Raw genomic sequence first — 21,823 nt, forward strand, 5'->3', positions numbered from 1 at the left:
ATCAATAAAACTAAAAGCTGGTTCTTTGAGAAGATAAACAAAATTGATAAACCATTAGCCAGACTCATCAAGAAAAAATGGGAGATGACTCAAATCAATAGAATTAGAAATGAAACAGGACAAGTAACAACTGACACTGCAGGAATACAAAGGATCATGAGAGATTACTACAAGCAACTAAATGCCAATAAAATGGACAACCTGGAAGAAATGGACAAATTCTTAGAAATGCAGAACCTTCCGAGACTGAACCAGGAAGAAATAGAAAATATAAACAGACCAATCACAAGCACTGAAATTGAGACTGTGATTAAAAATCTTCCAACAAACAAAAGCCCAGGACCAGATGGCTTCACAAGCAAATTCTATCAAACATTTAGAGAAGAGCTAACACCTATCCTTCTCAAACACTTCCAAAATATAGCAGAGGGAGGAACACTCCCAAACTCATTCTACGAGGCCACCATCACCCTGATACCAAAACCAGACAAAGATACTACAAAAAAAGAAAATTACAGAACAGTATCACTGATGAATATAGATGCAAAAATCCTCAACAAAATACTAGCAAACAGAATCCAACAACACATTAAAACGATCATACACCATAGTCAAGTGGGACTTATCCCAGGGAAGCAAGGGTTCTTCAATACATGCAAATCAATCAATGTGATACACCATATTAAGAAACTGAACAATAAAAACCATATAATCATCTCAATAGATGCAGAAAAAGCTTCTGACAAAATTCAACACCCACGTATGACAAAAACTCTCCAGATGGGCTTCCCTGGTGGCGCAGTAGTTGAGAGTCTGCCTGCCGATGCAGGGGACACGGGTTCGTGCCCTGGTCTGGGAAGATCCCACATGCCGTGCAGCGGCTAGGCCCATGAGCCATGGTCACTAAGCCTGCACGTCTGGAGCCTGTGTTATGCAATGGGAGAGGCCACAACAGTGAGAGGCCCAAGTATGGCAAAAAAAAAAAAAAAAAATCCTCTCCAGGAAGTGGGCATAGAGGGAACCTACCTCAACATAATAAAGGCCATACATAACAAACCCACCACAAACATCATTCTCACTGGTGAAAAACTGAGCATTTCCTCTAAGATCAGGAAGAAGACAAGGATGTCCACTCTTGCCACTATTATTCAACATAGTTTTGGAAGTCCGAGTCACAGCAATCAGAGAAGGAAAAGAAAAAAAAGGAATAAAAATTGGAAAAGAAGAAGTAAAACTGTCACTGTTTTCAGATGACATGATACTATACACAGAGAATCCTAAATATGCCACCAGAAAACTACTAGAGCTAAACAATGAATTTGGTAAAGTTGCAGGATACAAAACTAATGCACAGAAGTCTCTCGCATTCCTATACACAAATGATGAAAAATCTGAAAGAGAAATTAAGGAAACACTCCCATTTACTATTGCAACAAAAAGAATAAAATACCTAGCAATAAACCTACCTAAGGAGACAAAAGACAAAAGAAAACTATAAGACTGCTGAAAGAAATTAAAGATGATACAAACAGATGGAAAGATATACCATGTTCATGCATTGGAAGAATCAACATTGTGAAAATGACTCTACTACCCAAAGCAATCTACAGATTCAATGCAATCCCTATCAAATTACCAATGGCATTTTTTACGGAACTAGAACAAAAAGTCTTAAAATTTGTATGGAGACACAAAAGACCCTGAATAGCCAAAGCAGTCTTGAGGGAAAAAAATGGAGCTGGAGGAATCTGACTCCCTGACTTCAGACTATACTACAAAGCTACAGTAATTAAGACAATATGGTAGTGGCACAAAAACAGAAATACAGATCAATGGAACAGGATAGAAAGCCCAGATATAAACCCACACACCTATGGTCAACTAATCTATGATAAAGGAGGCAAGGATATACAATGGAGAAAAGACAGTCTCTTCAATAAGTGGTGCTGGGAAAACTGGACAGCTACATGTAAAAGAACGAAATTAGAACACTCCCTAACACCATACACAAAAATAAACTCAAAATGGATTAGAGACCTAAATGTAAGACCGGACACTATAAAACTCTTAGAGGAAAACATAGGAAGAACACTCTTTGACATAAATCACAGCAAGATCTTTTTTGATCCACCTCATAGAGTAATGGAAATAAAAACGAAAATAAACAAACGGGACCTATTGATACTTAAAAGCTTTTGCACAGCCAAGGAAACCATAAACAAGACGTATCGACAACCCTCAGAATGCGAGAAAATATTTGCAAATGAATCAACAAAGGGTTAATCTCCAAAATATATAAACAGCTCATGCAGCTCAATATTAAAAAAAAAACCAAACAAACCAATCAAAAAATGGGTAAAAGACCTAAATAAACATTTCTCCAAAGAAGACATACAGACGGCCAAGAAGCACATGAAAAGGTGCTCAACATCACTAATTATTAGAGAAATGCAAATCAAAACTACAATGAGGTATCACCTCATACCAGTTAGAATGGGCATCATCAGAAAATCCAGAAACAACAAATGCTGGAGAGGGTGTGGAGAAAAGGGAACCCCCTTGCACTGTTGGTGGGAATGTAAATTGATACAGCCACTATGGAGAACACTATGGAGGTTCCTTAAAAAACTAAAAATAGAACTACCATATGACCCAGCAATCCCACTACTGGGCATATATCTAGAGAAAACCATAATTCAGAAAGACACTTGCACCCCTATGTCCACTGCAGCACTATTTACAATAGCCAGGACATGGAAGCAACCTAAATGCCCGTTGACAGATGACTGGATAAAGAAGATGTGGTGCATATATACAATGGAATATTACTCAGCCATAAAAAGGAACGAAACTGTGTCATTTGTAGAGACGTGGATGGACCTAGAGACTGTCATACAGAGTGAAGTAAGTCAGAAAGAGAAAAAAAAATATCGCATACTAATGCATATATGTGGAACCTAGAAATATGGTACAGATGAACCGGTTTGCAGGGCAGAAATAGAGACACAGATGTAGAGAACAAATGTATGGACACCAAGGGGGGAAAGTAGTGGGGAGGATGGTGGTGGTGGGATGAATTGGGAGATTGGGATTGACATATATACACTTATATGTATAAAATGGATAACTAATAAGAACCTGCTATATAAAAAAATAAATAAAATTCAAAAAAAAGAATGATGACATGAAAAACAAAACGATCACAAGATTATAATTTAAAAAAAATAAAATAAAGAAGGCAACACCTAAGCTGGGTCTTGGAAGATAAAAATGTGTTCGCTAGATTGTCAGGCAAGAGGGAAAGAATATTTCAAACATAAGTAGTTGTCTGGGAAAAGACTTTAAATGCATGGCAAGTTTGGAAAACCACAAGAAGCTGGTTAATGTTGAAGTGCAGGGAGTGAGACTAACAGCGAAAAAGTGTGATAAAGGAAGAGGCTGAAGAAGTAGGGTAGGCACAGGCATATCATAGATGATCTTAATTGCTTTCCTCTGCACCATATGTGCTGAATCCCACAAGTCAGCAAGAACAACATGCCTCTCACTTTCCAGATTCAGATAATTTATCTCTGAAGTTCCAAGCCCTGCCTGGTTCTGTGACATTCCACCAAGTCCCAGAGGTGGGCATGCATTCATTCAGCAACATTCACTCTGTGCCATTTAGCAGTGTATAAGCTGCAGTGGAGATCAGGAGGAAGTGTCTAAAACTTAGGAATTAAGGAGAGGCAGGAGAAACTTCACAAAGAATGTAGTGCTTGAACTTAGCCATTACAGATGAATCATAAAAGTCTTGCAGGATATCACTGACTACTGTTTGTGTTGCGGGAAAGACCATGAAAGAATAAATTTGAAGAATTATAGCTGTAGTGTAGAAGGGTAAGTGAGATAAGGCTAAAAAGGTAGAAAGTTTTCAGTGAAAAATGTACAGATTCTAGATAATGTAAAAGAGCTAAGAAAATTATAGTGGCCTGGAACTTTCTCATAAATATGATCTACTTTTTGGTTCACCTTGATATCTGGGATCCATTCCACAAACATTGCCCACTATAAGCCTGGTTATGTGTTCTAAACATGCAAAGATGAATAAAATATGGTCCCTGCTTCTGAGATTATAAATTAGTAGAATTCAGATTTATATTGGACTTCTTATAGCATATATTTGTTATCTTACTTCATCCTCCCCACATGTGAAGCAGAGAAGACAACAGGTAAACCATTTTTTTTTTCTTTTTAACTGAAGAGAATCATGGAAAGACGTATTAAGAGATATATCTACAGTTCCAACTAAGTCAGTAGCAGAACAGTATTCTAGGCCAGCAGTTCTCAACTGTGGTGTCACTACCCAGTGCTAGCGCAATCAGTTGTAAATGAAATTTGTTGCTGATCATTAAGTACCAGAGCTCTATCTATAACAATATAAAGTATCTAACCTATGGACAAACACATGTGTTTAAAGAGGAGCACATAAGGATGTCACTGGAGTGTATATTACTAAAAGAACAACCTGAATGACCATAGAGGAATGAATAAATAAATTACTGTATAGCAATACTAAAGAACATCATACAACTTTTTTTTAAGTGGAGTAAGATATCCAAGTAATTATATGCAAAGACCTATAAGACATTACTGAATGAAAAAAGATGCAAAACCCATGTATAATGATACTCTTTGTGTTAAAAAAAAAAGGATACAAAAAAATTTTTAGACAGATTATTTTTATATGAATGCACAGGAAATGCTCTGAAAGGGTAACACTAATGAGAGCCGGCTGGGTAAAGGGACACATGGGTGGAAGATGGACCAAGGAGATTTAGTCATCTCTGTTATGTCTGAATTTTTTATAAGGATATATATTCATGTATTACTTGTATAATTAAGCATAAACAATTGAGCTTAAAGCAGAATATTTTCCCTATAAAGTTATTTCCTACATATTTCCCCATAACACTACTTGTATTCTGATATGTGGGTAGGAGAGTAAGAGCAGAATAGAAAGAATTTATTTGCAAGTACCTGAACTGAGCCAACTCAATGTACTTTCAAATAACTCAAAGCCTACGTTATCAATGCTGAAACTGTTACCGATACAGTTAGCAACTGCAACAACGCTCAATCATCAGGAGTCTTGACAGACGAGATTTAAACGTCCATACATAAAGGTGGACAAGAGCACTCTCCTCTGAACCTATAGCATAACCACTCTGGTTTAGCCTCACTACAGGTTGGGCTCTGTGATGAACGCTGTTAACCTGTATTATTTCAATTACTTCTTACAACATTCTTGTAAGGATTAAATGAGAAACTGCAGGTAAAACTCTTCACACATAATGCCCAATCACATAACAGTAAGTGTTGTCCTTTATAGGTGTTCCTACTGCCTAATCTCTAACCTTATCAATTACTGTACTGCAGTCAGCTTTTCAAAAGCCTCACTGTACTGCAGTCAGCTTTTCAAAAGCCTCACTGACTTAAGTGTGCCAATGCTAAGAAACCTGCAATGGATCCTCATTACCTACTGGACTAAATCCAAACTCCTTCATCAGACATTTGAGAGCATGTGTGACGCAGCTCCATCACCCATCATGTTCCTTCTGTACCCTACTATTCTGTAGGCACATTGGAGTGCTCACAATTTTCAGCATATATTATATACTCTGACTTCCATAACTTAGGAGTACTCTTGTCACTCTCGCTAAACAGTTCTATCTACTCTTCAAGGTTCTGTAGAAATATTACCTTCTCTACAAAGTTGATTCTCTCTGGCACTCTCAAGTACATTGCTTATCTCTATTATGATACTTTTTTTGTATCACTTGTTTGTAAACTGACTGAAAGCAAGTTTTATTTATTTTTACATCCCTACTGTGCCTAGCACAGTGTTTTATACACAATTTGCATTTAATAATGTAGAAAACTTTCACCATTACTCATAGCCCCAGTGATAACCAGTACAACTTGAAATTCTGAAGCAATTCTCTCTAATTTCCCCTTCAATTCACCTACCAGTGGTAATGACCCTATAGTAACTCTGGTAGTAACTCTTTCCAGTCCTAATTCAACACTCAGTGAGATATAATTATTTCCATACCAAACAAATGAAGTGGCACATAATCAGTGACCTAATGCTGACAAGACTGGCTGACATTAAATTCATTACGCATTAACACTGGAGGAAGGAATACAAAGCATAAGCTAGAATATTGGAATCATCTTTTAAAATCACAACTGGGATATAAAATTCCCCTGTTCAATTTTGGGTAATCTCTAACCTAACTGAATTGAACTTTAAAATCAAAGGATGTGTAAGGTCATCTACCCATTTAGTAAATAAAGTCACCTTTTATGGATTAATTATTTCTAAATCTATACAAATTGGTAAAAGCAGTAAATGTCCTTAAAAGCTAAGTGACCTCAGCCCTCTAACCATTCATAAGTGGTTTTTTCTCGGTTAAAATCTAAGGTAGCAAGAAACCTTAGTTTTTAGTTTTGTTGTTAAATTTCACGACATTCCAACTACTAATGACTTTGGTTTCTTTTGAGCAATCAAGTAAAAACATAGCAAATACTAGTTACATACGTACATTTAAAATATAATTAAATTCTTCAGGCAAAAGTATTACATAATACATTACTTGATTCTATCTAGGAATCTTCTTCCAATTTTTGAAAGCCATATTAACTCTTTATGTGAAGGCATTCGTAGTGCAGAATAGTTGAGGATCTCAGGACAGAGAACTGGTTTCATTTAATTCTCTAAACTACTTGTACCACATGTGAACCTCTTAAAGGAAGACAGTTTTGTGGTTACTGTTTACTTTTCAATGAAGACCAGAGTACTTTTTGGAGATTTACAGGGCTTAACTCAATAGCATGTCAAATTTATTTTTCTTAAATGGTTTTTGCATTAGTTTGCTACTACTAGCAAACAAGTTAAATTAGAAATATTCAGGCAAAGGTACATTAAAGTCAATACTAGCTGCATGTTATCTAGGTGTTAGGGATGTTACCAAACTTTAAAGCAAGATGACCACAAGTTTTGAAAGTAAAGTGTTGGTTATTATAGATTTCATAGTAAGGCAGTTACATGGCTAAGCTTGGCTGGTACCATGGACTTTAGCATACCTGGAAATAGAAAAATTCAAATGGTAGCTGTTCTTGATTGGCCCATTGCCATTTTTGCAGCTTACAAATTTTTAATTAAGTAACTGCAGTGAGCTCATCTCTACTGGATACTTCTTTTCCAGGGCAGGTCCAGGAACTGGGTCTGGAGCCTTGAAAGCAGAAGAGAAACTAGAGTAAACTAGGGGTAGGCAGAACAAGAAACGTGACCAGATAACATTGAGATCTAATAGCAGTGAGGTAGTCCCCAATGTCTCTCACATGAAATATTCTTAAGTGGAAAAGAATCTCTTAAATTACAAGTTACCAGAAGATGCTATTTGCATTAGTTCAGTCATTGTCTTAATCTACACAACTCCACTCTGAACTCCTAACTCTAGAAACTAAAACAGTAGCCTTTATGAAATCTCTATTGGCTTTTAGCAATAGACTGTCCAATATGGAACCACAGAGTATAAAAGAACGAGAAAAACAACAATAAATTCACTTTCATTGGTAAAACTGGAATTGTAAAGTCCTCATTTTCAGGTCAGTTTTCTCTTTTGCTATCTTATTTCCAATCATCTTCTAATTGTTCCCCTAAATTCCTACAATCAATTGTCAGAGGTTTCTTAAGAAATGCTTTATATATATCCAAGCAATGAACTGAATTTCAAGTTCCAATTTTTAAAAATACTTTGTAATTCTTAAAGAGGGAGGCAAAGAACAGCTCATAAGATGTGGTTCTTAACCACACTGGAAATTCTTTTTTCCATTACCAAAACAGATTCAATGATTTTTTTTTTTTTTTTGGTTAGGTCCACATTATTTAAAAAAACACACACACGCAAAACTTGCAACTACAAAGGTTACAGAAATGGTAGGCTATTAAAAATGTTAGACTGTTGTACTAATTAGATTACTAGGGCCTGGAAATGATGTCCTTATGTTTGGTGAGCTGATACCCTTAGGAGTCTCTAAGAAACGAATCAATCCCACAGCAGTCAAAATAAACTGAACCCTCTGCTGCTGTCAAATGATGGCAGATTGTGAGAACTGTAACAGGACAAAAAAGTAGTGAAGACAAGGATTCAAAGAACTTAACTCCCTGCATTTCTAGTAACTAGAAACACAACAAAGCAAAATAAAATGAAAGTAGTTTTTAAGAAAAATGTCAATTTTCCACCTTCTGTGATGGCATGTTGCAGGTGAAAATATTCAGGTGGAGAAAGATCTAGGTTCAAATCTGGTTCCAGTATAAACTAAAACTCTGCAGAAGTTTCCGGTCTATTAAATGGGATACCATCCCCCACCTCACTGGATTGTCATGAGAATTAGCACCTAATGACCTGGCACACAGTAGGTATTCAATACATTTTTCTGCATAATGGAACGTTATTTTTTTGTTCTAAACATATGAGTATACTTAAGCTTTCATTTTAATAAATGCTAAAGCAACAGCTGTGTAACAAGCTTTTTAGGTTTAAATAACTCAACTGTGTCACATCCTAAGAGATATAACTGATTCATCAACACTGATTTCAGAACAAAGCAAATGTAAGAACGCTCAGTTCTGAGAATTGATGATAAATAAAAATATAACAATTTACATTTAGGATATAAAGAGAATTAGTGGTAAACAAGTAAGTAGACATGTAATTCTTCCTCCTCCAAGTAAAGAAGAAAATACGTTTGTCAGCAGGTTAAAAGGTTATAGATCTGGGATACAGTGCCTTTTAAAAAACAAAAGGAATCAATGTATGATCTAACTAGGTCTTTAAGTCAGGAAATGCTTTAAGGGCAAAGAAAAGCCTTACATTTGAGCAATAATTTTCCTCTTACTGATAGAACAGTGGGTTCCACACAAAATTATTATTTACCAAATATGGTTCAAAGATCAGATTACACCTTCCCTGGCATTACCAAGTAATAGAGCATTATCGCAGGCCACAAGGAATTTTAAAAAGAAAAAGAAAAAGAAATTTCCTTAAAGTTACTCGAAATGTATTCACTGCTACAACTTTATTTCAAATAGTTTTTAAAAGTTAACATGGAAAGAAAGAGTCTTACTCAAAAGAGATTGCAATTTACTTAGAGATGATAAGATTAAACTAAATTTTGCCAGAAGGCAAAAAAAAAGAAAAAAAAAGTATTTAAAAATGAGGATTCCTATTCATTAACCCATATGGATAGACTTTCAGTTTAAAGACATCAAGAAAAACACTTTTATAGACAAACCATTAATTTTTGTTTTTATTTTATAACTACTATCATATTGAAATCTCATTACTCAAATAATGTTTCAGTTGATTCTTTTGGATTTTCCAGATATAAAATGTCATCTACAAATAAATGTGCCTCCTCCCTTTCAATAATTACACCTCCTGTTTTGTTTTTTGGTCTAATTATATTGGCTAGCATTCCCAAGACAATATTATGTAACAGTAATGCTGGCCAGACCTTTTTTGATTCATGACTTTTAAAAAGGAATTTAGTATTTCACTAAATACTAAAATAGGAATTCTAGTATTTTACCATTTCTAGTAACAAAATGCTGGCTTCCGGTCTGAGATATATAAAATCTTGGCTATGTTCATTCGTTCTTGTTTCACTAAGCATTCTTATTAGAAATAAATGTTGATTTCCCTTTTTTCTGATATCCGTCAAGATATTCATAGCCCCCGTGACCTACTAATATGACTTAACTTGATTTATCATTACATTCCTAGAGTGAATATTACTCATAGTATTATTCTGTTAATGTAATGCTAGATTCCATTTGACAGTTTTATTAAGCATTTTTTGCACCAACTTTTGTGAGACTGATGTGCAATCTTTTATGTTCATATTTTACGTTACGTGGCTTTATAAAAAGAACCAGGAAGCTTACCTTTTCTTCTCTATATTCTGATATACACAGCTAATTATCTAGTGCTTTTTGCAGGAAAGAGTCTCATATCAGCTAAGACCAGCATTTTCATTTGTGGCTCCGGATCCTATCCCTTTCTTTCACATTTCCACAACACCCTTTCTTTTCAATCTCTCACTTCAACCTACGAACCTGTTTAAGTCTTAACCATCTTAAACATATATCCATGAACACATTTATACCACAAAAACTTTCCTTATCAGTTAAGTCTTGTTCAGCAAGTATTTATTCACAAAGCTGTTTATTAAAACTGCTACTCTATTCAAGGAACTGAGAATGAACTGCAGTTCCTGCCCTCTATTCCTAATCTAGTAAGGAGCACAACCATGCATACAAAAAACTGCAATAGCAATGCAAAGAATAAACAAGTTATGCTAGGACATCTCTCTCTCACCATCTGTGCCTTGCCAAACTTCTCTACTGAGTAGTTATGCTATGGTCTCAAATTTGTTTTAATCTGCCTTCAAGTTTTATCCCTTGGTAAGTTTTATTCAAATCACCAAATCTAATAACCTCTTCAGGAGCCTTACCCACCATTTTGCAAAAACTTTGCGGCTTGTTTCATATTTTTTTAATAAATCCAATTAGATCTTCAAATGTACTGTTAAATTTTGTTTTTTTAAAGGAAATTCATAGAATATTTTATTCTTTAAAAATTTATTCATTTATGGCTGCATTGGGTCTTCACTGCTGCACGCCGGCTTTCTCTAGCTGCGGTGAGCTGGGGCTACTCTTCGTTGCGGTGCGTGGGCTTCCCATTGCAGTGGTTTCTCTTGTGGTGGAGCATGGGCTCTAGGCGCACGGGCTTCAGCAGCTGTGGCACACGGGCTCAGTAGTTGTGGCTTGCAGGCTCTAGAGCGCAGGCTCAGTAGTTGTGGTGCACGGGTTTAGCTGCTCTATGGCATGTGGGATCTTCCCGGACCAGGGATTGAACCCGTGTCCTGTGCACTGGCAGACAGATTCTTAACCACTGCGCCACCAGGGAAGTTCCCATAGAATATTTTAAGTTTTACTAGGCACTTTTAATTCACCATATCATTTGATGCTCATGAAAAACCACCCAGTAAGGCTAGGTAATTATTACTCTCATTTGCAAGGTTCAGAAAAATACATCAATTTACTGATTATCAAAACTCCAATAAGCAGCAGAGTTAGGGCCAGAGATGTATTTGTGGCTTTCTAACTCCAGGTCCAGGGTTCCCTCCTCTATATTTTATTAACTTGATTGATTAATTACTAACTTGAATACTTACTGATCATTCTCTTCTTTAAAACTTTTCTGGTCAATATTGCATATTCTTCTAGCGTCCTAGGTTCCTTATTTTGGTACTTCTTAATGTTTGTCAAAAGGATGTATAAGTAAAATCTATGACATTTATTCTCTCACTTCTTGCTCTGGCATCTCATCTACAGTTACAGCATCATCTAGGGAGAAGCTCCTTTAAATTGTAGTTTAACCTTCCTGTTCTACTTGATGAAACGTAAGCATTCAGAATCATAGAATTTGATGTTGAAAGGATCTTAGAGATTATTAAGTCCAACATCTTTATTTAACAGAAGAAAAATATAAAGTTCAACTCACACAAGTCAGTAGCAGAATTTGAATAAAAGTTTAAGCAAAATTTGCCTTTTTAAACTTATGAATCATAAAACAAATATATACATATACAGTAAATAGAAAACAACTAAAATTTCAAGAGTAATTACTGGCCCCTGTTTCATTTTTGTTAAAGATACTTGTCCATATTTCTAATATGACAATACTAATGTATGAGTCCATTTATCAAAGTAATTTTTTAAAAAAAATCATGGAATGGCAATAAAGTTAAAACCTACTCAATTCTATATATTCGTGCATTAATTATCTATCTTCCAGATTTTTAGAGTGAACTGGGAATCAAAATCACACCACTACCTAGCCTAATGCTTCCTACCTAGGTTGATAATCATGACCTAGTCTACAAGGCAGGAACAGATACCACTAGACTGTTTGCTGAACACCACTTAGAACAGTGCCTGGTACATGTATTAAGCACTGAAAATGTGTCAGCTACCACTGCTTCTCCACCAATTACTACTTCTGAATATATTCATATGATTATAAATATGGCCATATTAATGATTCAGCCATACAGACAAGTATCCTGTTAGAGGACCAGTACCTCACTCTTCTCCTTTTGGTCTATTGTCCAAGTTTTGTTCTAGTGAGCAGGGCCACAACCCTTTGTTATCTAGGAATACCTTTCCAACAACTCCCAAGCTAGAAGTACTTTAATATCTCAACATCAGAGTCTATAGGCTCTGAAAATTAACAGCTCATTTTAAAAGGAAATTTTCTACTCCAACACTTCTAAACTTTTAAGCTCATTTACCCATGATACAGAATGCATGAGAAATAAAAGGGAATCTCATGTGAAGCAGGAAGATTTTTTTTCCTCTTAATTGTGCTTAAGTTTAAACTTAAACTCTTCCCCAAACTAGCTTCCCCTCTTCAACTTCCCATTTTTATCAGAAATAGCAATTTTCTTGTTAGCCTGAAAACTGAAATTACCTTAACTTTTCTCTTGCCTTCCTTTACCTTTCTCAACTGCTTCAAATTTCATCCATTTAATAACTAACATTCCTCAAAACACAACTCCTGAGACTCTCCTCACTGGATATTACAGTCAGTACAGTTCACAATCACTTCCACAGTTCTGAAATCTAAAAAGTTCTGAAAAGATTTTTTATGAAGCTTCATGTCAAAACTCATCTGGTAGTGGCAAAAATCTGCTTTGAACTGACGTGAAGCTACTTATAGGCTTTATTTAGCCACTTACTGTAAACATTTCCATTTTTCACTGCAGAGATACTAGTGTTTAACTACTGGGTGATGCCTCAAACCTTGCTGGGCATGTTACATAGTATACAATATATACACGTTACCTTTCTAAAATTCAAAAAATTATGAATTCCAAAACATAGCTGGCCCCAGGGTTTCAGAAAAGTTATCATGGACCTGTACAATATTGTTCCAAGAATCCTAATTTAGGCACCCTATTCTTAACTTTCTTTTTGATACTTCCCCTTACACCACTCCATGCATTTCAGCCTCCATATTTACCACCAAGTCCTATAGGGTCTTCTTTCCAAACACCACAACTGCCAATTCTACTCCACAACTACTGCTACCACACTATCCCAATCATCCAATTTCTAAACGACCAGACCCATGGTTTACTTCCCTACCATTAAGTTCTTCCCATCTGACCCATCAAGCAGATTAAGAAAGGCTCCTATATAACCACTTAAAATATTTCACTGCTTTGCACAAGAACTTAATAAACTGGAACAGATACATAATAAGAGGGTGAAGATGGTGATTGTGGGATTATAGATGAATTTTTGTTACCTTATCTATAACTGTAAGCTAAGAAGAGGTTCTCTTTTTTTTCAAACTTTATGAAGTTTTAAAAATTTCTAAATTGACGTATTTATTCTGTAATTAAAACAACACAAACAAATGAAAAATATACTAGGCCGCTCCCCTATTTATCACTTCAACTAAAATTCCTCAGTGTGGTTTTCAAGGTCTTCTCCAGTTTGGTTCCACTAGGACTGGTATCACGGACACCCCCCTGGCCAACCCCGGCTTTTCAGTAAAGGCCAGTTTTACTGAAATATAGCTAATTATTTTTTAAAAAGAATGCTTTTTAATGAGTAAAATAAATGATCACAAAGAAAATCAATTATACTGAAAAGCACAGTAATCAAGTGTTCTTTAGAACTCATATTTATGATATATTTGCTTCTTTATTAACACTCAACAATAAAATCCAGCAGGGGTCTAATAACAACTATAATTTTGAAGTAGTAATCTACATAAACTCTACTCAGAGACAGCCACAACAGTAAAGTAATATGAAAATATCTGTGCTTTTTTTCTATTAGTAATAAAGTCACAGGTACTGCTAATACTACTGTGCTTTACTGTTTAAAATCATAATGGAAGGAAATATTAAATTTCAGTTACAGGTTATTCGTTGGTAAAAATATACAGATTTTTTTTTTCAGGGACTCCTTTAAATTCTCTCCTCAGATGCTCTTCAGGGTTATGGAGTCTAGAATTAAACCCTATTAAATCCACCTACTTTTATTTCCCACTAGTCCCCACAGTCAGAGAACTTCAGTCAGGTTTTGTCTGAACATGTTCAACCCTGCTTTCATTCCTGACTATGTTACTGCTCTAGCTTAGGATATCATTTCTCCACCTGCATGCTTATCAAAATCTTAACTATCTCTTGAAAAGCAATTCATGTTCCATCTCCTTTTCGAATTCTTTTTCTACTTCTTCAGCTCACATGGATCTCTCTATTCCTAGAACTCCTAATGTACCTGTGGGTCAATGCTTCATGACCCAACATGTAATTATTTTCTTCGAGTTCCACTTCCGCATCTCTTCATCCAAGGTGTAAGATCCCTGGGGACATGGGTGACATGCTTGTATACAGGACACTGCACATATAATATAGGCACATCGAATGTATTCAATAAAGAAACTATTCTCAATAAACCAAGTATCAGAAGACAATTTCTTTGGGAAGTTTAAGTACCAGAAAATACATCAAGAGGACTGAAAATTCCACTAAGCAGCAAAAACAGACTCATAAATTAAGCTTAATATTAATAATTCACCTCAATCAGAACCTAGATAGTCATATTATATTAAAAACTCAGAAACTTATTTACCTGGCAGTAATGAATTCCAAGTAATAAATCAGGAACGGAGTGCTAAAGTAGGCATAAAACAATGATTCATTCAAAAAATATTTGCTAAGCATCTACTACATGCCAGGCACAATTCCAGAGTCCACTGATTCAATGGTAAAAAAACAAAAAACAAAAAACCCAAAAACCCCCCAAAACAATGAAAAACAAAAACACACACAAGAATTTACTGTTAGGCCTTGGACTAGAACCTGGGGTTCCTGATTCTCATTATGAGGCTCTGGAACAAAAAGCTGTTTCTGTCTTTCAGAATAGGTAAAGTTGGGGTGGAGAAATGTTCTCAGAAGGCAGTAAATCATATAAAACATTATAAAGAAAAAGATTTGGAGCTATTAAAAAATATATATAATCTATATAGTATATAAATATAACATTAAAATCTCTATACATAAAGTCTATAAAGAAATAGATTTGGGGATAAGTTTCAATTGTCTGTAGAATATTTATTGCCTAATGATACTAGATGAATGAGGTATTACTCTACTCACTGATTAATATTTTAATCACAAACACTTCATGAAGTTTTATTCTTCTTCAAAGAGCTCTGCCAAGTTGCCTCATTTACTTTATATAAAAATATAAAAACTTAAATACCAATATCACAGAAGTTGGGTGGGTGATAGCAGTCATGGTGGTAAATACTATTCGAAGTAATCTTTTTCATCGGAGGGAAGAGCCCAAAAGAGGAGGATAATGTGAATGCGGGTAGGAAACAAGGAACTGCTCTCCACACATTTCAATCTCTAGTGCTGTTTATGACCAAATAGAAATTACTTTTCTTAAAGGAAAGTTCTTAGACTAATAGCAATGGAATTCAGAGACTGAGTGAGTGAGTAAGGGGGAAGGATAAGTGGGTGGGACTGGAACAAATAAATAGTCTGACAGTGCCATGCTAGTAACCTTAAGTCATCTTATCCAAAACTCAACCCACTGCCTCCCACGCAATAATATAGCTATATGTTAACTACTAATAACAGAGCACTGATTCTGAAGTTAGAAATCTCAGGGTCTTCAATTCTTTTCCTCACCATATACAATCACTGGCAAAGTTCTACTGATTACTCCCACAAATGTTTCTTGCATTAATCCCCTTTTGTAGTCCCACAACCTCCTGGTTCAGGTATCTTTTACCTGGATAATCAAAGTAACACAATAATCTCTTATCTGATGGCTCATTCCACTCTTAGGCCGTTCTAAGCTATAGTTCACAGTGGTAACAAGCTTTCTAGCTCCTAAACATAGCTGGATCATGTCACTTTCCTCCCCAAGAGAGGTAAAAGATTTTGTAGAATTAGACTGTACTGAGTTTTGGTAGAAGGTGATGACATTGACCAAGGGAATAATGGAAAAGAGGTTGGGCAGGAAGAGAGGAGACTTAAAGACCAAGAACTTACAACAAAGGAGTCAGAAAAGTTAGATAAAATGCAGGAAAGAATGGGATCAAGAAAGCCAAATGAAAAAAGGAATAACAATAAAGTTTTAAGTTTATTATTTTTATAATAATTTTGTAACAATGAATAGCTAACATTTATTAAGCATTTATGTGTGTGCTAAGCACGGGGCCAAATGATTTATAATGCATTCACTCATTTAATGCTCTCAATAATCATGAGAAGTAGGTACCTCTGTATCAGACTCAGCTGACTACACATTGTTCTCTCCCAGAGAAAATAAGGATTATTTTATATAGCGCCCTGCCCCCCTCTGGCCCCAGCCTTATTCCCCACAATGCCTAAAACAGAGCACCAAACAATTTACATTCTTACTATGTTGGTGTCAACAATACCAGAGGAAAGCCATTTTTCCTATTAATTTCATTAATATGTCATTGACTAGCACAATATATACATGTATATACAGCTATATACATACATACACGTACGTAAACATACACATACAAACACACTAGGGATCTGGAAATAAAATACTATGGCTTTCAAAAATAACTCTTCTCTTGGGGCTTAAATCTGAATTGGAACAGTAATGGCTCAGGGTATTTTTGTCTTGTAAAGCTCAAAGAGGGAAGGTAAATAAAAATGTTTTTAACTGAAGAGAAAAGAGGCTTATACCCCTACCATCTACCTGGAAATAGGGAGGACCTAGTCCTCCTAAAGGCAGATGAAAGTTACTTTCTTTTAAAATGTGTATAGGAAATTTCCTATGAGATACTACTATGGTCTAAACTCTAAGCCCAGCCTACTATTTGCCATGTGTGCTCCATTCCGTACAAGAAGTCTGGGCCAACTTTAGATGATTTTGCATAAATCCACTACCACTCGGAAAAAAGAACAAATAACAAATGGCAAAATGTGTGCTTCACTGACCTTCGGTTAGTAATGTTGCTATGTTTGGGTGCATTCTTCAGGAGTGTAATATTTGTTTGAAAGCATCAGGGTACTACTCAGAAAAGACTTTTTTTTTTTTTTTTTTTGCGGTATGTGGGCCTCTCACTGTTGTGGCCTCTCCCATTGCGGAGCACAGGCTCCGGACGCACAGGCTCAGCGGCCATGGCTCACTGGCCCAGCCGCTCCGCGGCATGTGGGATCTTCCCGGACCGGGGCACGAACCCGTGTCCCCTGCATCGGCAGGCAAACTCTCAACCACTGCGCCACCAGGGAAGCCCCAGAAAAGACATTTGACCAAAACCTATACTCTGGAATCTCAAAAACTCACTTACTTTTAAAAGCAAGCAAATCTTCTAGCTTTAAACTTTAGTAGTATGTGTGTTCACTCATTCATTCACAAATACTTACATAGAGCTTAAATGTCAAGGCATTGTACTGATGCTGTAAAAACTTATTTAGTGGGAGAAACTGAAAAATAAACAGAATATTATAATAAAATATGGTAAATCCTGTGATGGGGGAAAAAAGTCCTGAGATATTTAAATTATAAATAAGAAAAAGCATTAATCAGTTACAACAGAAAATATCATGCCACTTAAAAAAGTATTTTCCAGAATACCTTAATATGAAGAAAACATACCTGAATGGAACTCAGAAGATCTTTTTACCACGTCTGTAAACTGAGGCTTACCCTTTCCCTTTACATTTAATTCTGGCTCTAAGTCAGAAATCTAAGTCTCTCCTTGCTAGCTATTTTGCATTCCTATTTTAAATTTTTGTTTTTGACCTGTCTCTTTGGCTATCTGTTTTATCTACAAAAGAAATGTTGCCACAGAAAGCCTTTCAGTCACTTAATAATAGTGTCAAACCCTTTTCACAATATGCATAAAGCTACTTCATTTACAAAGATTTAGGACAAAGCTCTGAAAATTAGTAAAGCACATGTGTCTATACTACTATTATAGCCATCTACTTTTCAAATAAGCATGATTAAATACACATTACAATAAATATATATCCCCCAAATTTGTCTCCCAACCACATAATTTCTGGTACACTCAATGTGAGATAAACAACAGTGTTGATAAACAGAACCAATCAAAATTTTCACAAAGTTCTTCACGTGCTAGGAGAATCTTGCTTTTTGCTAATAAGCCTTAAACAATGGCACAGTAAAAAGAAAAAGGTTACAGGTATAATTTTTAATAACTATCACTATAATTTCTCAAATATCAACTCAACTGATGACTCTCTAATTTCTACTTCTAGCCTGAATTTCTTGCTTGAATTCCATTTGCATATCAAATTACCTACTTGATAGGTCCAGTTAAGTGTCTAGTAGGCCTTTCAAAGTTAACACATCCAAAAAAAAAAAAAAAACTCTTGATTGCCCAGCCCAAACTTGTTACTTCACTGTCTTCCCCAACTCAGCCAACAACGACTCCATACTTCCCAACTGCTTGGGCCAAAAATCTTGGGAGTCATCCTTGACTTCTCTTTTATGCCTCAGATCCAATTCATCAGCAATTTCTGCCCACCCATGGTTTGTAATATATCCAAAATATGATCTCTTCACACTCTTTCCTGTTGTTACTCTGGTCTAAGCCACCATCAGCTCTCATTTGGATAACTGCAGTAATTTCCAATATGGCTTCCCTGTTGACATCTTTGCCCTGCTCTTATAGTTTATTCCACAAAGAGCTGCCAGAGTGAATCTTTTAACAAGGAAAGTTACCTTCAGTTAACAGTTTAAAGAAGAAAAACCGTATGGTCATATCAAGTGATTCTTAAATTAGGAAGAGACAGGCACCTACAAAAAACCTACAGCTAACATGTACTTAATGGTGACAGACTTCATGCTTTCCCTTAAGATCTGGAATAAGACTAGCTTGTCTGATGTCACCACGCCTACTAAACACAGTATTGGAAGTACCAACCAGAGCAGTAAGGCAAGAAGAGGAAATAAAAGGCATTCAGAATGGAAAGGAAGAAATAAAACTGTCTCTATTCATAGACACATTAGAAAACCCACAGTCTCCACAAAAAAACTACTAGAATTTATTAGTTTAGCAATGTCTCAGGATAAAGGGTGAACTCACAGAAATCAACCATATTGCTATAAACTAGCAATAAACAACTGGAAACCAAAATTTAAAACACAGTATCATTTACAACTGCTCCAAAAAAAAAAAAAAACGTATCTAGTTATAAACCTAGCAAAACATGTATAGAATTTGTGTGTTGGAAGCTACAAAATGCAGATGAAAAAAATCAGGCAACCTAACTGTAAGGAGAGATAAACTTGTTTATGGCTTGAAAGACTTAACAAAATAAAAATGTCAATTTCCCCCAAATTGATCTAAGGGTTTAATGCAATTCCTACCAAAATCCCAGCATGATTTTTTTATAGATTCTAAATTTTCCATGGAAAGGAAATGCAATAGTTAAAACAATTCTGAAAAAGAAGAATTAAGTTAGGGAAGTTTTACTACCTGGTTTTAAGACTTACCATACAGCTACAGTTATCAAGACAGTGTGGTAGTAGTACAGAGATAAACACAAAGATCAGTGGATCAGAATAAAGAATCTAGAAACAGACGCTCACAAGCACAGCCATCTGACTTTTGACAAAGGTGCAAAAGCAATTCAATGGAGGAAGGATAATTTTTTTTAACAAGTGGTGTTGGAACAGCTGAACAATCCACAGACAAAAAGTGAACTTCAATCTAAACTTCACACCTTTATGTGAAGATTATGTAAAACTGGATCATAGATCTACATACGCAAGATGTAAAGCTTTTTAGAAAACTTTTAGAAGAAAATAGGAGAATGCCTTTGGAAACCTAAGGTTAAGCAAAGAGCTCTTATTAGACTTGACAACAAAAGGCACAATTCATAAAAGAAAAAAAGATAAATTAGACTTCATCAATTTTTTTTTTCTCCGCAAAAGCCCCCATTAAGAGGATGAAAAGATAAGGCACAGATCAGGAGAAGATATTTGCAAATCACATACTTGACAAAGGGCTTGTGTCCAGAATATATAAAGAACTCACTAAACTCAACAACAAGAAAACAAACAATCCCATCAGAACATAAGCAAAAGACTTGAACAGACACTTCACCACAGAGGATACACAGACAGCAAACAAGCACATGAAAATACATTCAACATCATTAGCTATTAGGGAAATGCAAACTAAAGCCACAAAGAGATGTCACTACGTATCTATTAGAATGACTGAAATAAAAAATATACTGACAATACCAAATGCTGACAAGGATGCAGAGAAATTAGATCTCTCATATACTGCTGATGGGAATGTAAAATGGTTCAGCCACTCTGGAAAAGTGGCAGTTTCTTACAGAGTTAAACATACATTTATCATACAACCCAGCCACTGTATTCCTGGGGATTTATCCTAGAGAGATGAAAAAGTATTTTCACATAAAAACCTGTGGAAAACTGTTCACAGCAGCTTTAGTTTTGGAGCCCCAAACTGGAAACACAAAATTCCTTCAATCAATGGCTGAACAAATTGTGGTACATCCATACAATGGTATACTTCTTAGCATTAAAATGCAATGAACTACTGATACACGAAACAACTTGGATGTATCTCAAGCGCATAACGCTGAGTGAAAAAAAGCCAATCTCAAAATATGTAACACAACACATGATTCCATTTTTATAGCAATTCTTGAAGAGTGAAAGGGGGAAAAAAAGGAAAATAGCTCACGTCTTAAAATCCTTCCGTGGCTTCTAATTTCATCCTGAATACTAAAATCCTTTCTACGATCTAAATAGCTACATGGAAAGCACATCAGTAGATGAAAGGATCTCATCCACTCTTCTCCCACTCTCTTAACTCCAACTGCACTGGTCTTCTTGCTGTTGGAACACGGCAAGCATGCTCCTGCCTCTCTATTTAGAAAGCTCTTTCCCTTTATTACTTCACTCAGGCACCTGCTCAAATGTCATCTAATCAGAGAAGACTTCCGTGTTGCCTCCCAAATAAAATGATGTCTTCTTTCTCTTTCTCTCTCTCTAGGAACCTTAAAACCAACAAACAACTCAAACATCTTCCTCACCTGTTACTGCCCCTGGTATGCTCTTGTGCTGATGAATGGCAGGCATTATACTATGCACTCAGGTACTCAAGCCAGGGCATGTGTGATTACTTACTTACTTCACACTCAGTATTCTCTTCTCAAATTCATCACCTACTCTTCTCCCTAATTACAGCCTTAACTCACGTCTTTATCAATTCTCAAATAAACGGTTATAAGGCTACCTCCCGCCCCCCCCACTCTTTTCTAAATATTCTCTACACTGCAGCCAGAGAAATCTTTCTAGAATGTTAATTTAAACATTCCATCATTTATGGGATGAAGTCAAATCTACTTTACAGAGCATACAAGTATTTTCATGCTCTTTCTTCTCATTTTCCACCTCACTTCCAATTAACCCACCACTGGTACCTAATGCACTGTGGAACTATTCACAGTATTGAATAGGTGTGGACTTTGCTACCTCCATCCTTTATGCATGTTGTTCTCTCTGACTGCAATGGCCTTTCTTCTCCCAACTTGTCCTCCTCTTCCTTGCCTATCTGACACAAACAGATTGTGTCACCCTTCCTATGAAGAATTCCCTCTTATATCCCTCCTTCCCTCAGAGTCA

The 21,823-nt window shown here is 35.9% G+C and overlaps 1 protein-coding gene across 4 annotated transcripts in view; it reads right to left on the reverse strand.

Annotated features, from left to right (window-relative positions):
* TAB2 (TGF-beta activated kinase 1 (MAP3K7) binding protein 2) overlaps positions 1-21,823 on the reverse strand; it is an 86,569-nt gene that overhangs the window by 54,324 nt on the left and 10,422 nt on the right. For 3 of the 4 annotated variants that reach the window (XM_060167921.1, XM_060167924.1, XM_060167923.1), the window contains one exon: positions 7,126-7,274. The exons of the other annotated variant lie outside the window; for it this stretch is intronic. The gene's annotated coding sequence lies outside the window, so the exon portion shown is untranslated. Of the gene's footprint in view, positions 1-7,125; positions 7,275-21,823 lie in introns of those variants that run through there. 4 annotated transcript variants of the gene reach the window in all.

The sequence above is a fragment of the Lagenorhynchus albirostris genome, chromosome 12, assembly GCF_949774975.1.
Source record: "Lagenorhynchus albirostris chromosome 12, mLagAlb1.1, whole genome shotgun sequence".
Lineage (NCBI taxonomy): Eukaryota > Metazoa > Chordata > Mammalia > Artiodactyla > Delphinidae > Lagenorhynchus > Lagenorhynchus albirostris.